This window comes from Lepidochelys kempii, chromosome 1 (assembly GCF_965140285.1).
Source record: "Lepidochelys kempii isolate rLepKem1 chromosome 1, rLepKem1.hap1, whole genome shotgun sequence".
Lineage (NCBI taxonomy): Eukaryota > Metazoa > Chordata > Testudines > Cheloniidae > Lepidochelys > Lepidochelys kempii.
In genome coordinates, this window is record NC_136380.1 from 348,967,694 (window position 1) to 348,978,174 (window position 10,481).

Below are 10,481 nucleotides of genomic sequence, written 5' to 3' on the forward strand. Positions count from 1 at the left end.
GGCATTACAGGAGGGCTGGCTCCGGTCGCCAGCCGCAGTCTCTGTGTTGGGCTCGGCTCCGTGTGGCCAAGGCGCTCACCCTCTCGGATGGGTTAACACTCTATGGAATCCTCCAGGAGCTGCATCAACGTGACCGGCATCCGGACGTCGCTGATGGGCAAGGGCGCCAGGGGGTCTTGGGACGTGGGCGCTCCAGGATCGGGGCCGTCCTCCTCCAGCGTCTCCTCGCTCACCTCCTCCAGCACCGGCAGCTTGGGCGGGGGCTCGTGCTGCCCGCTGGGGGCTGGAGGCTGGAGGCTGGCGTCTGTGTTGCTGCCGTCGGTGTAGCTGGCACTGCGGGGAGCGGTGTGCTGGCTAGTTGCCGGGGCCCCCTCGGCCGGAGAGCCCCCTTCGCTGGCGGTGCAGTTAGGCAGGGCTTGGCTGGTGGGGAGCGGCTCCTGTTCACTCCAGCCTGCCTCCCCCTGGCCTGCAGCAGCTTGCGGCTTGTCTTGCAAAGGCTTGCTCGGCCCCACCTCCGTCTCCTGGCTTCCCGCCCCAGCCTCTGTCTGCTTTTCCTGGCTGCCTGGCTGAGGGTCGTGCGGCAGGGGCTCTTCCTCCTTCTCCCCCGCTGGCTGGGTCTCCACGGTGCCCTCCTCGGCACCGGGCTCTGCACTGGTGCTGCACTTCCTGGGTGGCGCCTGGTCTTCCTGGCAGGCGTCTTTACACCCTGAGGGGTCGAGCGTCTGCCCATTGGGGAGCGTCGCCGCGGCACCGTTTCCCTTCTCCGCGGGCGCTAACCCTGCCCCGCTCCGCGCTCCCGGCAAGCCGTCGGCCTTCCCCACGGAGTTGGCCAGAGGGCTCGCTTTGCCGGTCTGTGCCGGCTCACTCCTCCCCGTCGGCGTGGCCTGGGCCACCCAGCCCCCGGAGCTCTCCACCGTTGTGTCTCCCAGGTCGCTGTAGCCTTCGTTCTGAAAGTAGATGTTGCCGGGGTGGGGGGCCGACTTCCCGGCGTTGACCTGGGGGATGGAGGGAAAGGGTCAGGCTCTGACAGTGCGGGTGCGCCAAAGGAAAACCCTCCCCCACGCTGATGCTAGCTGGGAAGGCAGCCGGGGAAATGGGGGGCGATCGTCCCCCAAGCTGCCTTCGCCGTGGGGCGGTGGGGGGGACGCAGGCACAGCTGGGAACAGAGTCAGACCCCAACGTTCAATTCTGCAAAATTCAACGATTGACTTAAAAATGATAATAAATTAAGCAACATTAAAAATCTCGAGTCTGGCCTGTCGGGGCCTGGACACGGGCGAGCCGCTTATGCCAGCCCTGCCGAAAGCTGCCTCACCCAGGCTGGGGACCGAAGTGGGCCTAGCGTCTGCACAGGGCAGCTCCCCACATCCAGGCTGTCCCGCCGCACCCCACATGGGAGGGGGCCAATAGCAGGTACAGTTCAAGAGGGCTCCTTCCCAGCCCTGGCATGGAGACACGGTGCCATCCGGGCGCAGAGACAGCTGAAATTCACCAGCCCAGTCCGTCACGGCTAGCGAGGCGTTTCTAAAGCCCAGCTGAAGGGCGCGTCTGGTTTGTCCAGCATGGCACGCCCTGCCCCCGCAGGAGACGCCCCCGAACTCACGCTAGGCTCGGGGGGAGCGCGACCTCGACACCCCGGGGGTGGGATTTTTGCACCACACTCAGTGCCGGCCCCGCTCTGCTCCGACAGGCGTCGCCGGCAGAACTCCCATCGGCTGCGGTGGGAGCAGAGCCGGGCTCTCAAGCCGAGGGGCAGGAATCATCGCGTCATTGAGCCGCCTCAGCCTGCCATCAGCCCCTTGGCTCTGATCTGCGGGCCCAGCAGGACGGAGCTGCCAGCCGGGCCTGGGGGAACCTGCTCTGATTGACACGGTGCGACCCCGATTTACTTTGGGGGAGCAGGGTCAGAATGGGGCCCGGCACCTCACCGTTCACACACCATCTATACACGCCAGGCACCCAGTGGGGCCCAGCCTCCAGGCTGGAAATAGTTCACCCCCCTGACCTTTCGCCGTGCCCGGGGCTTTCTAGCAGGCAGCTCCTTTGGGCTGGACCGGGATCTGTCCTGTCCCCGGGCAGCCCATGCCAGGGCAGAGGTGCTGGGAAGCATGCTGCTGGGGCCAGGTCCCCTCTGGCAGGGCGGGATCAGGGCAGCTTCCCCCTCCCCAGGGGTAGAGACCCCAGCCCACGTGCACCCCACAACTGTGCCTGCCCGGGTGGGGCACTGCATAAGGTGTGAGCTGCACGGCTGCCTGCAGGGGTCAGCGTAGAACCCCGGGGCTTACCCAGTGTTTGCATACAACGTCCATCCATTGCCCCCCCAGTCTACCCTCCCATCCATCAATCCAACTCTCCCTCCCTCCAGCCCCTCAAAATCCCCATCCCCCTGCCCCCTCCCCTCCTCTCCACAACACTTTCCCTTCCCCCACTGTGCACTAATGCGTCCCCTCCCCGGGGTACCCCCATCTGCCCTCAGGGCATCTTCCACGCCCCCCAACCTCAGCAGCCCCCTCTCCCAGCAGTTGGGCCTGGGCAGGCCTCTGCTGCAACCCCCGCTCTGACCCCACCCTGGAGCCCCTCCACTATGTGATGGTTTGCGGGGGGGCAGAGTGGGGCTGCAGGAGGTTGGGGTGGGGGTGACTCCAGGGCAGAGGTGGGGATGCTGGAGGGGGTAGCATGGGGGATGGGCATTCACACGGGAGCGAACAGCACATCTCCTCCTGCCCAGTAGCGGCCAGTCCCTCCAAGGGGCTCCGTAGTCACCAGGGCCCCTCCAGGAGTCACCGCCAAACACAGCAGCTCCCTGAGGGCAGCACCAGCCGGCAGCCCCAGCCAGACCCAGGGGCATTGTGGGCACCCAGCCCCCGGGGAAACCTGGGGGCCTGTTACTCAAAGGTGCTGAGCACCTTGGCTGCATTTGGAGCCGGGGGTGCCAGACGCTCGGCTCCTGTGCCATCTGTCCTCACTCTCGGTGACCAGGCCCATGGCCTGGCTGTCTGAGGGACGATCTCCCCAGAGCTCGTTGTAGGCACCGAGTATTTAAGTGGCTGCTCTAAGGGGACGTCTACACTGCACTGGGTCTGCGAGCCCAGGGCAACTGACTCCCCTAACCCAGGCCATGGCCCCACCCTTGCTCCCCCTATTCCCCTAAACTGGGGGCTCAGCTCAGGTTGCCGGTCTGGAGCTCAGGGCCCAGGCCAGTAGGCAGCCCGGGGTGGCACGGGCTGGCCAGTGGCTCAGGGCATTTGTGGTTGGCTGGCATCTCAGGCTGGCCTGGGGATCAGGCCGGCAGCTCGGGCCAGCCAGCTGGCCCCAGGGCCAGGACGGTTTGGCAGGGGCTGCTCCGACAGCAGATCAAGTGGGGCATAGGGGGTGAGGTGGGGCCGGGGCTTTAGGAGGAAGGGGCGGGGCCAGGGAGCTAGGAGGGGTTCCCCCGCTGCCCATGCTCCCCGCTGTGCACTCACCGGCTGGAACCACTTTAAGCTCTGTCGGGCGGCAGGGCGAGCCGAGGGCGAGAGAAAGAGAGAAGCACAAGGCGTGAGAACGCAGTGAAACAGCAACACACACCGGCCGTCACACGCCAAGGCCTCTGCCTGGCATGCTGGGTCCACGGGTGGCTTCATCGGGGGCCAGGGGAAGGGAACTGTCTCATTTTCTCTTGTGTGGAAGGCTGGTCAGCGCAGCCAGGGGCAATTAGCCCCATTTCATAGGTGAAGAAACTGAGGCCCGAAGCCATGCTGTGATTTGGCCAAGGGTCGTACAGCGAGTCAGTAGCAGGGTTCGAAGCAGTGTATCCCCTTCCATGCTGGGAGCTGGGATAGAACCCCGGAGTCCTGGCTTCCAACCCCCTGCTCTAACCATTCGACCCCACTCCCAGCGGTGGGGCTAGAACCCAGGAGTGCTGGCTCCCAGCCCCATCTGCTCTAACAAGCTGACCCAGTTCGGGTCATCGGACCGGCCTGCAGTGGGGCAGGGGCAGGCCCGCATGGTTTGGGGAGGAAGTGGCATTCCTGGATGTCCCTGCTAGGCGGGGAGCAGATGAGAGGCAGGGGTGAGGGGTCCCCAGAGCTGGGCGAGGGGCCAGGCTGTGCCAAGGATGATTACGGGCGAGGCTGGACAGGGACCGAGTGGAATGAAACAGGAGAACAGGACAGAGGGACAGCGAAAAGCAGAGGTGCCGACTCTGTGGGTGCTCTAGGTCTGGAACACCCATGGAAAAAAATAGTGGGTGCCCAGCACCCCCAGACACAGCTAATCTGGCAGCACCCCCCATCAGCGAATCCGGGGCGCTGCCGTACAGCTGACTGGGGACCCCAGCAGCGAGGGGCAGGTGGGCGGGGTCCCAGAGCGGGGGCAGAGTGGGGGCAGGAAAAGGCGGAGCGAGGGCAGGGCCTTGGGGGAGGGGAGCAGGTGGGGCCCCGGGGGGGAGAGTGGGGGCAGGGCCCCAGGGGAGAGAGGGGGGGGAGTGGGGGCAGGGCCTCGGGGGGGAGAGGGGGTGGAGTGGGGGCAGGGCCCCGGGGGGAGAGAGGGTGGAATGGGGGCAGGGCCTCAGGGGGGGACGGGGGGTGGAATGGGGGCAGGGCCTCGCAGGGGAGAGGGGGTGGAGTGGAGGCAGGATCTTGGGGGGAGCAGGGGTGGAATGGGGGCAGGGCCTCGGGGGGGGAGAGGGGGTGGAGTGGGGGCAGGGCTCCGGGGGGGAGAGAGGGTGGAATGGGGGCAGGGCCTCAGGGGGGGAGGGGGGTGGAATGGGGGCAGGGCCTCGCAGGGGAGAGGGGGTGGAGTGGGGGCAGGATCTTGGGGGGAGCAGGGGTGGAATGGGGGCAGGGCCTCAGGGGGGGAGGGGGTGGAGTGGGGGCAGGGCCTCGGGGGGAGAGAGGGTGGAATGGGGGCAGGGCCTCGCAGGGGAGAGGGGGTGGAGTGGGGGCAGGATCTTGGGGGGAGCAGGGGTGGAATGGGGGCAGGGCCTCGGGGGGGAGAGGGGGTGGAGTGGGGGCAGGGCCCCGGGGGGGAGAGAGGGTGGAATGGGGGCAGGGCCTCAGGGTGGGAGGGGGTGGAATGGGGGCAGGGCCTCGCAGGGGAGAGGGGGTGGAGTGGGGGCAGGATCTTGGGGGGAGCAGGGGTGGAATGGGGGCAGGGCCTCAGGGGGGGAGGGGGTGGAGTGGGGGCAGGGCCTCGGGGGGAGAGAGGGTGGAATGGGGGGAGGGCCTCGCAGGGGAGAGGGGGGGAGTGGGGGCAGGGCCTCAGGGGGGAGGGGGTGGAGTGGGGGCAGGGCCCCGGGGGGGAGAGGGGGTGGAGTGGGGACAGGGCCTCGGGGGGGGGGGAGAGAGGGTGGAATGGGGGCAGGGCCTCAGGGGGGGAGCAGGGGTGGAATGGGGGCAGGGCCTCGGGGGGGAGAGGGGGTGGAGTGGGGGCAGGATCTTGTGGGGAGCAGGGGTGGAATGGGGGCAGGGCCTCGGGGGGGAGAGGGGGTGGAGTGGGGGCAGGATCTTGTGGGGAGCAGGGGTGGAATGGGGGCAGGGCCTCGGGGGGGAGAGGGGGCGGAGTGGGGGCAGGGCCTCGGGGGGGAGAGGGGGTGGAGTGGGGGCAGGATCTTGTGGGGAGCAGGGGTGGAATGGGGGCAGGGCCTCAGGGGGGGAGGGGGTGGAGTGGGGGCAGGGCCTCGGGGGGAGAGAGGGTGGAATGGGGGCAGGGCCTCGCAGGGGAGAGGGGGGGAGTGGGGGCAGGGCCTCAGGGGGGGAGGGGGTGGAGTGGGGGCAGGGCCTCGGGGGGGGGGGAGAGAGGGTGGAATGGGGGCAGGGCCTCGGGGGGGAGAGGGGGTGGAGTGGGGGCAGGGCCTCGCAGGGCAGAGGGGGTGGAGTGGGGGCAGGATCTTGTGGGGAGCAGGGGTGGAATGGGGGCAGGGCCTCGGGGGGGAGAGGGGGCGGAGTGGGGGCAGGGCCTCGAGGGGGGGAGCGGGGCGGGAGCACACCCAGGGAAAAGTGAATTTGGCGCCTATGGAGAAAAGCCTAGCGAAAGGGCAGGCTGCCCCGTAGCACTGGGCTGAGCCCGACCCCTCGCCCCCCTCACCCCTTGGCTGTGGAGCGGCTGGCAGCCCCCCACCCCTCGTCTCACGGCCATTCCTTTCCAAGGCCCCTCGCACGTTTACACCAGGGCCGTGGCTCTCCTCTTCCACCCACAGCTCCACCAGGCGCTTGGGGCGTCCCCCGGGCTTGCGGCTGGGAGCTTAAGCCGTTGCCTGGGGGCTTGTCCACAGGAACAGTCAGCTGGTGGCGAGCCGGGGCGGGAGCCTAGCCTGCCGCGTGGAGAGTGAGCCCCTGGCACCGTGCACTAACCGTTCCCCAGCGCACCCGGGTCGTTTCACAGTGGGGAGGCAGTGGAACGGGCAGTGCGTGGCACCTGGGTCAGACACCAGCGCACGGCAGGCTAGTGGGGGGTAGATTCATGCCTCTGCTTGCCGCGCACTAAGGATGTGTCTAGACTGCACGCTCAGCCTGGGCTCTGACTCAGGTTTGAGCCCAAGCCCCGCTTCCGTCCACACACAAATCAGCCTGACTCGGATCAGCAAGCGCTCAGGCCCGGGGGGGGGCGTAGAGGTGGGACAGAACCCGATTCCCGTCCAAGTCCCGTCATGCTGCAGTGTGGACGCGGCTCAAGCCACAGCCACCAGGCAGGGCTGTGTAGTACAGCGTGGATGTGCGTGCACGGCTGTGAGCCCCGGGTGCAGCCGTTGTTACCGCAGGTTCACACTGCAGTGTGGACATGCTGGCACGGCTGTGAGCCCAGGTGCAGTCGTTGTTACCGCAGGTTCATACTGCAGTGTGGACATGTTGGCACGGCTGTGAGCCCAGGTGCAGTCGCTGTAAGCCCAGGCAGGGCCCTCCTTAGGATTTATGGGGCCCTATGCAGTATTATTAAGCTGCTGCCCCTATGCCCGACTTGCTCTTAGCAACACAACCATAAGCTGACAGTATTGGAAAACTTGCCACGTGCACTTTATTAAAAACAGTTTCATTGTCCGGCCCTCACCCCTAACCCCTGCACTTCCCTCCCACCTGCACCCCCAAACCCAGCCCTGTGCTGCCAGCTTCCCCCACCACACTGCCCCCCCGCCCAGTACCCACCACCTCCTTATGCCCAGCAACCCCCATGCCCAGTGGCCCCTCACCCAGAGATCTTCACCACAGATCCCTATGCCCAGCTATCTCCCACCCACAGACACTCCCCCACTGCCCAGCGCCCCTCTCACAGCCACCCCCCAACTGCCCAGTGTCCCATATTCCCGAGGGAATTCAGCACCAAAAAATTAAATTCTGTGCACAATATTTTACAATTCTGCAAATGTCAATGAATCAGTGGGGAGGCTCCAGCATGGTAGTGGCAAGCATAGGCCGGTGGCTGCCTGGAGGTGGGAGATCGCCTGCAGCCTTCCCCCTCCCCTGCTAGGCAGTGAGATGTCTCTGTGTGCATGTCCAAAGGCCACAGGGAAGCGTTGTACATGACGGCTGGGATGTCAGCCATGACCCCAGATCCATTTGAATGACAAAAAAGAAATAGCTGATACCAATGGCTGAGTCCAGCCCCCATCCAGGCCCTTTCCTGCCACTGCTCTGGGCCATCAACCCCCAAATGGCCTTTCGCTAAACTCCGCACTGCTTAGAGCTCTGCCTTGTTCAAAGCCGCCAGCTTGAGAGGCAGCCCTGGAGGTACTTGGGTCCACAAGAAAAAAACCATGGCCCTTTCCCCCAAATACAAGTTTTCAGCTCCTCCAGCCTCGTCAAGTCCGAGTCCATCTTCCTCCCCAGCGAAGAGCTCGCTCCCTCCCCTGCACTCTGCAGCCCTGCTTGCTGCTTCTCTTCTCCAGGTACATCCCCCTTCTCCCACGGGTTTAGTGCAGGGGGGGTTCTCAAACTGGGGGTTGGGACCCCTCGGGGGTCGCGAGCTGTCAGCCTCCACCCCAAACCGCACTTTGCCTCCAGCATTTATAATGGTGTTAAATATTTAAAAACGTGGTTTCAGTTTATAAGGGGGGGTCGCGCTCAGAGGCGCGCTCCGTGAAAGGGGTCACCCATACAAAAGTCTGAGAACCGCTGGCATAGAGTCAGTTTCCTCCTGCTGCCACTGGACTGTTGTGAATGGGCAGGAAAAGCAAACGCCCCCGTCTTTTATTTCCCGTTAACTTTCCCTCCTCCCCCGCCTGGTTGTGAGCGCGCCTCTCCCTCCTCCCAGCCCGCGTCTGCTGCTGATCCCCCCCCACCCCGACGCTGTTCCCGGCCTGGCCAGGCTCAGCTCGGCTCCCCCTGCTCACTCACTCACATGCAAACGTTCGCTCCTGGCCCTGTGAGGCCCCGCCCGAGCCGGGGCCCTCAGCCGGCCACGAGGAGTGAGTGGGTGGCGGGGAGGGGCCAGGGGCTTGGGTGGGGCAGAAGCCCGCCAGCCCAGCACGAGGGAGGGGCCGGAGTGGCGAGGAGTCCGTGCCGCAGTCAGTGAGGGTGGTGCCCCAAACGTTTGGGTGCCCTACGCAGCCGGGTATGCGGCATATGCCTAAGGAAGGCCCTGAGCCCAGGTTCACACGGCAGTGCGGACGCGTTGGCACGGCCGTGAGACCCGGCTGCGGCTGTTGTTACCCCGGGTTCACACTGCAGTGCGGACGCGTTGGCACGGCCGTGAGACCCGGCTGCGGCTGTTGTTACCCCGGGTTCACACTGCAGTGCGGACGCGTTGGCACGGCCGTGAGACCCGGCTGCGGCTGTTGTTACCCCGGGTTCACACTGCAGTGCGGACGCGTTGGCACGGCCGTGAGACCCGGCTGCGGCTGTTGTTACCCCGGGTTCACACTGCAGTGCGGACGCGATGGCACGGCCGTGAGACCCGGCTGCGGCTGTTGTTACCCCGGGTTCACACTGCAGTGTGGAAACTCAAGCATGGGCTTGGACACAGGGAGTTCACAAGTCCGGGTGCCCCAGCCCGGGGTTCACAATGCCGTGGCGACGTACCCGAAGTATTCAAGTAGACAAGCTGTGAGTGCCCCCATCCCCGTCCCCCTTCTCACACTGCCCTGTGCTCAGCGGTACCGGGGAGGTCCCAGGGGCATGTCTGTCCAACACAGAGCCTAAACAAGGGACGGACACCCAGCACCTGCTTCCCTCTCCTGCCCCTGCCTGACCCTGGGCGCCAGGCTCAGGACTCCTGCAGCAAGGGGTTAAAACTGCCCTGTAACGAAGACCGGGCTTCAGCCTTAGGTGCCCACCGTTAGACCCCTGCCCAGAGCGGTGCTCAGTTAATCACCCCCAGTCCCCTCGAGGCAGAGGGTGAGACGCAGCACTGGGCCTGGTGCCCCCCTGGGCTGGGCACACAACACAACAAGCTGCTACTGGCCATGGGCGTGGCACCCCCAACACGGGGTACCTGCTCGCCATGGCATTCCTCCAGCCGGCTCCCAACTCCCAGCCGCTGGGGGTAGGAGACAGGAACCCAGCTAGGGGAGGGGCACATCTCTTTCTCCTTCCAGGACCAGGGTCTCCTGCTGCCCAGCCTGGGGGAGGAGCTGTTTGGGAGAGCAACAGGCCTACCCCTGCACCCTCCTACCATGGCCTCAGGAGGAAACCTGGGTGGGGAAACCACAGCGGCTGGACCCCACCCATCCTGCTGGCCAGGGGTTCTCCAGCTGCCACGGACCATCCTCTGCTGAACCGATCGCCCCTCCTACACACCCCAGCCTGCCGGGGCAGGATCTCCCAGAGGGTAGCTCTGGATCCGGGGGGCCCTGATGTAAGCAACAAAGTATGGGGCACTCTGGGCATCAGGCTGGCGGACGTGTGCCCTGGACAGCCAAGAGGCTTCAGTAGACAGGGCCCATCACTGAAAGGCCCCCCACCGTCTCCCACTTGGGAACAGCTGGGCTATCTCCAGTCCCGCCTGGGGGGGGCCCTCCATACGTCAGCCGGTGAACAGCCCTGGCGCTGCCCCCCCTGCCCGGGGGGGAATTCCTCCCGCACAGAGCGCTCTCCATGGGGCAGGCTTCCGAAAGTCACCCTCAGCCGCACCAGGGAACACCCCTCATCCATGCGGACAAGGCAGCCCGGGTGAGCCTGGGCACACGCCAGCCTGGGATCCCGGGGAGAAGCCCAACCCAACTGAACCTACCCCCTGCCGTGGTGAGAGCGCCCAGCGGGGCTGGGCCAGGGTGCCTGGCAGCCCAGTGCCACCCCCCCAGTGCCTGCAAAGCCAGCAGGGGTGGGGGCAGGGGGCCATGCTCCGGGGGGCCTTACCACGTTGGGGTGCTTCTCGATGGCCAGGGAGGCCCTCTCCAGGGCCTGCTGATGCTGCTGCCTCTTCTTCATGGCGTGCATGATGAGGATGAGGATGGCGGCGGTGAGCAGGAGCAGTGCCCCCAGGCTGCCAGCGAGGATCCCCACGTCCAGCGGGCCCTGGCTCTGCCCGGCTTCGGAAGGGTCCACGGGGGCTGCGGGGGGAAGGGCGGG

The 10,481-nt window shown here is 66.2% G+C and overlaps 1 protein-coding gene across 1 annotated transcript in view; it reads right to left on the reverse strand.

Annotated features, from left to right (window-relative positions):
* AHCYL2 (adenosylhomocysteinase like 2) overlaps positions 1-9,433 on the reverse strand; it is a 493,940-nt gene extending 484,507 nt beyond the window's left edge. The window contains exon 1 of the mRNA XM_078851199.1: positions 9,430-9,433. The gene's annotated coding sequence lies outside the window, so the exon portion shown is untranslated. The remainder of the gene's footprint in view (positions 1-9,429) is intronic.
* Between the last annotated feature and the right edge of the window lie 1,048 nt (positions 9,434-10,481).